This window comes from Hevea brasiliensis, chromosome 2 (genome assembly GCF_030052815.1).
Source record: "Hevea brasiliensis isolate MT/VB/25A 57/8 chromosome 2, ASM3005281v1, whole genome shotgun sequence".
Taxonomy (NCBI): Eukaryota; Viridiplantae; Streptophyta; class Magnoliopsida; order Malpighiales; family Euphorbiaceae; genus Hevea; species Hevea brasiliensis.
In genome coordinates, this window is record NC_079494.1 from 17,896,329 (window position 1) to 17,902,006 (window position 5,678).

The following is a 5,678-nucleotide window of genomic DNA, read 5'->3' on the forward strand; positions in this document are numbered from 1 at the left end:
ATTATTGTTAAAATAAAAATAATATTAATATTTTAAAAAATTATTAAGATAATATAATTTTTTATTTAATTAAAATATAATTTTAAAATAAATAAATAATCATTACTCATGAGTATATTACTTATAATTTTTAATTTATTTTAAATAATTTTTTAATTTATAAGTGAAATTAAATATAAATCTTCTTATTATTTTTTTACTTATAAATAGATTAATTGAGCCAAATCAAAATTTCAATTTTTTTAAAAAATAAAATTAGATTAAATGGCATTAATTTATAATTTCAATCATAAATTCTCAAAAATATTAAAATTGATCTTTTTTATGATAACATTAATTTAATTTGAATTTATAAAATATTGATCGATTTAATTTCAATTTAATTAACTTAATTTTAATTTTATTTTATATTAATTCATATTATAATTATAAATATATTTAATTAAAAGTATAATAAATATAAAATATATAAACATAATATAAAATTGTATGCAAACACTCAAAAGCTTTTATTACCTTTTATGTAAACATTATTTTTTTTAAAGCAAATATAATCTTTACAAATACAGAATAAAATTATTTTTAAATATATAAATATATAATTATAAATATAAAATTTAAAATTTAAAAATTATAAAATTTTAATATATTTTTCAGTCATTTATTTTTTAATATATTCAAGATGTGCCTTCCATGCGACATGCATCATTGTCCGTATTTAATTGGTCGCTCATATCTGGGTTAATTAATAAATAACAAATAGACTTAATAAAAAATATTTTAATTAATTATAGTTACAATATAAAAGTAAAAAATTTAATTGATTAATAAAAAATAATTTGTTAATATTTAATTAAATAAAATTTTTTGATTAAATTATTTAAGAAAATAAATTTTAATAAAATATAATTATGATATTACCAAAAAAAATTTTGACAATATTATTTAAGGTAATAAATTTTAGATGAAATATAATTATAATATATTTAAAATAAATTTACCAAATTTTTAAAAATAAAATTTGCATTAATTATAGTATAACATACTTTTAATTTTTTTATATGTTTTAATAATATAAAATTGAATGAAATCATTAATTTTAATATGATTCTATTTTTTTAATTAAAATTAGCAATTATTAAACTAAAATAGTGCACTTTTAAACCGTAGTTAGACCTCACTAACACGATGATCACTTTCAATAGTGAAAAATTAACAAGAAGATGAAAATCTTGTAACTAAAAATAATATATTTTTTATTTTTTGTGATTTGAGGCAGCAATGGTTATTTTATTAAAGGAAGGAGATTGTTGGTGGCTTTTTGGCTTTTCTCACGGGATTAAATATAACGTGATTTTGAAATTATTTACTAAATTAATATTTGCTTGAGAAAATAATAATTAAAGAAATATTTTTAAATTATATCACATCACATTATAATGCTTAAGAAAATATCATTTGAAATATTATTTTTTTGAAGTAGTATCATATCATATTAAATAATATAGAAATTACTTAAGAAAACGTTATTTAAAATGACTTTTCTTCAAGTATTTTTTATAAATTTATTCAAAACTTTAAAAATCTGTGAAATTTAGAGAATTTATTCTCTACCCATTCTATTGTCTACTTTATAATTCAATTTATTTTTTTTATAAACTTACAATAGGAAATAATTTCTCTAGCTATTAATAAAAATATTAGTAATATCAATAAAAATAATAATTTTTTAATTTTATTATTAACTTTATTTGCTAAAGAGATCATTGCCTATAGTAAGTTTATAAAAAAAAATTAAATTGAATTGTAGAACAGAGAATACAACGGAGACAATACAATGGATAGAGATTAATTATCTGAATTTTACTCATTCCAAACATTATTTTCTTAGCAATTTCTACAGTATTTAATAATATAATATTATTTCAAAAAATATCATTTCAAATGGTGTTTTCTTGAACAATTTGTACATTCTCCGATATGATGTGACACTGTTTTAGAAAATGCTATTTTAAATAATGTTTATTAACGTGACGCAATACTTTTTTAGAAAATATTATTTCAAATTACGTTTTCTTGAGTATTCTGACGTGATGTGACATAACTTAAAAATACTTCTTCAATTGGTATTTTCCTAAGTAAATATTATTTTGGTAAATAGTTTTAAAATTTATAAATAGTTTTTTATTACATTATTTTAAAAATTAATCCTTTCTCACGTGTGAATGTAATGATAAGTGTGTTAAGGAAGTTAAAATCTCAAAATTGAAATAAATTATGTCAAGACTTCTTATTAAATAGTTAGGACAAAAGGTTTATTTTAGCCCCTTAACTATTATTCAATAGCCAATTAAACTGATACTTTTTTAAAGTCAATATTTAATTTTGGCCTAATTAACCCTATATATTATAATTTTAATCTAATAAGTTCAAAATTAGTAACGTGATTGTCAATAGATTATAACTCTGTTAAATGTTCATCCTTTAAATATTATTTTAAATTTTTCAAATTGAAAAATAAAAAAATCATTCATCAAAACTATGCAACTTACAAACACTAAACTTCACAACTAAAAATCAAGACAATTTTTCCTCTATTTAGTCATCTGAATAGAATTAACCTCTCTTGTTTTTTTTTTTTTTTTTTCTACACTGCTTATAAGGTAATGGAGATAGATCATAAGCTATGAGTTATTCTCGAACTTCTCACTCTTTAATTGAGAATTTTGCTTTTGTATAATTATTTATATCTTCTCATTAGATTTTGATATTTTTGCCTTGAATTTTATCAACAAGAGCAGTGGTAGTTGGGGGTGGAGGGAAGGAGTGAGGAGAAAGAAGGCAAAATCAATTATGGAGATGGGAGCGAATAGTAAAGGAAGTGGTACTTGGGGTCTAAGGCTATGGAAGATGTTAGTTTTTTTGTAGAAGCTGCTTTTGGGGTTAGTTGACGATGAGATGAAGATTGCAGTGCATAGCTGAACGACAAATGGGTCGAAGACTAGAATCTAGATAGTAGTTCTCTACATGATTCATGGATTGTGAAGTTGTTGTACATGATTCTTCGATGCATAGCTCATTGTCAAATATTGAAAATGAAAAATAAAAGGAAAATAGATGTACAACAAGCAACCTAATTCATGGATTGCGAATGCCTATTGATTTGTTGTTGATAGAGAGGAGAGATGTTAAATTTTGTTTCAGGGAGAAAAGAACCCATAATGAATTTGCATTTTTTAATAAATATTTTAATTATTTAAAATATAAAATAATATGTTATTTATTAATAATTAACTCTACTAATTTTAACAATTTAATTGACACCATTAGTTTTAAATTTATTTGATCTAAATTTAAAATTTAAATAGTCTAATTTGATTGCAAATTTTGAATGGGGCCATAATTGATCATTGCCAATAATAAATGGCTAAAATGGACCTTTGGCCCAAATGACAATTCAACTCAATTAAGCTCAACTCAACTTATCCCAAAAATTTGGGGTTGGCTATATGGATTCGCTTTCTCCACTCTAAACGATTTTTGGTTAAATCCTCAGAAATTTGTAATGCTTCTAGGTCATATTGTACTACTCTCCTCTAAGTCAATTTAGGTCTACCCATTTTTTTCTTTCTATCATCTAACCTAATGTGCTCTACTTGTCTAATTGGAGCCTCCGTATGTCTACGCTTCACTTGACCAAACCACCTTAATCTCCCTTCTCTCAACTTATCCTCAATTAGTACCACTCCTACCTTTTCTCTAATACTCTCATTGCGGACTTTATCTAGTCTAGTATGGCCACTCATCCACCTTAACATTCTCATCTCTGTAACTCTTATCTTAGACACATACGACTCCTTCAATGCCCAACACTCACTACCATATAACATAGCCAAATGACAATGTAATGCAAATAAAGGATAAAATTTTTCTAAGGTAACTTGACTCTATAAGAAAGGTTGTTTCAAGATTCTACTATTACAAGAAAACATAAATGCAAATTGCTTAAAATGAGTATTTATTGAATGAAATTGACAAAGTACAATTAAAGGTTTGGTAAGAAATAATTGATATGTAATAATAAAGGAATAGAAATTGATTGAAAAGCTAAATGAAATTTGCTCTAAATTATTGTGATTTTGTGTTTATTTTGTCATTTGTGTTGTCCTTAGGATCGTATCTAACAACTCCTTAATCCTTATGTAGTGCATTTGATCTTGTCCATTATCTATATCATGATACTTTTTGTCTATCTTTTAGCCATCCACTTAACTGTAGGTAATTTTCACCCATGGTTTCTCAACTTGGGATTGGGTAACATCAAGAAACCCAAACTTGATTTTTTAATGCAAAACTCCCATTCTTGTCTTCATCCTGAAGCTCATTTTCGTTAGAAACACTATTGGAAGCTTGGCATGTCTTCCACCTAGACCACATTTAAAATGTCAACAGGGACTCCATTTTCCACAACACATACACAAAAGCCCATCCCTTGATATAAACATGAAACACTACTAAAAAAAACAACATTTGCATTCACAATATTCCAAGCCCTAAAACTAGAAGTTGCATCCACCATTATTGAAGCCTTAAAAAGCAAAAGGTCTTTCCATTCCATGGGTGGGACCTCTTGGACTAACACCAAAGCAAAAAGACAATTCTATGGGTGTAAGAACTATAGACATCTATTTTTTTATCCCAATGAATGCATACTTTGTTGAGACAATAAAAAGTCTGATGATAATAAATACTAGAGGATGAGAAAAATCCTGAAGCATCTCAAAGACTTTTGGAATGATAAAAAAAGCAATGAAATAAATTAATGAATGATTTTAGGTAATTAGGAATTAATTTTAGGAAATTAGGATATTAAAAAGAAATAAAAGATTTTAGTAGCTTAATCGGACCTGAATGGGTCCAAAAGCCTATGCCATTTGACCAAGTTTGAGTTTATTAAGGTCTTAAATGGACCTAGGGGATCCACCAACCTATTTTAGCCAAATTGTAACAACTCAATTTTTTTTCTAATAAATATATTTTTATTATTTTCTTTTATTGAGCTAATAATTTATTGATATTTTATTCATGAATTTAAATAAATATTTTTCAATGGTAATTTTTATTAAATGGGTATTATTTTTACATGTATTATTATTTTTATCATTATTATTATTATTATTTATTTATATGACTAGTTTTAAACATCCATATTAAACATTTAATAAAATATTTATATATTTAGTAGTAGTATTTAAATTATTAATTGGTTAAATTTTAAGGAAATTTAATTAAAAAAATTTACTTAATTGTTTATTTGGATAATAATAATAATAATAATAATAATAATAATTAAAAAAAAAGAAGAAGAAGAGATATATAGGATGGTACGTCCAACAAAAAGGAATATATATATATATATATTATCAATTTTACTTTGATGGGACATGCAACAGTAGGAAAAGAAAAAAAAAAAAATCAAATTTTGAACCTCCTCCGCCCCCCCACTCCCCCCCCCCCCCCCCTCTTTTTCTTTCTTTCTCTTCCCATTCCCCCATTTTTACTCCGACGAGCCACCATCCCCACCGGTGAGGCACCAGCGGCCTTCCCCCATGTCAAGGCAACCTCCAGGCGGCGGCACCATCCAGCAGGAGGCGGTAGAAAGAGAGAGAAGGAGAGAG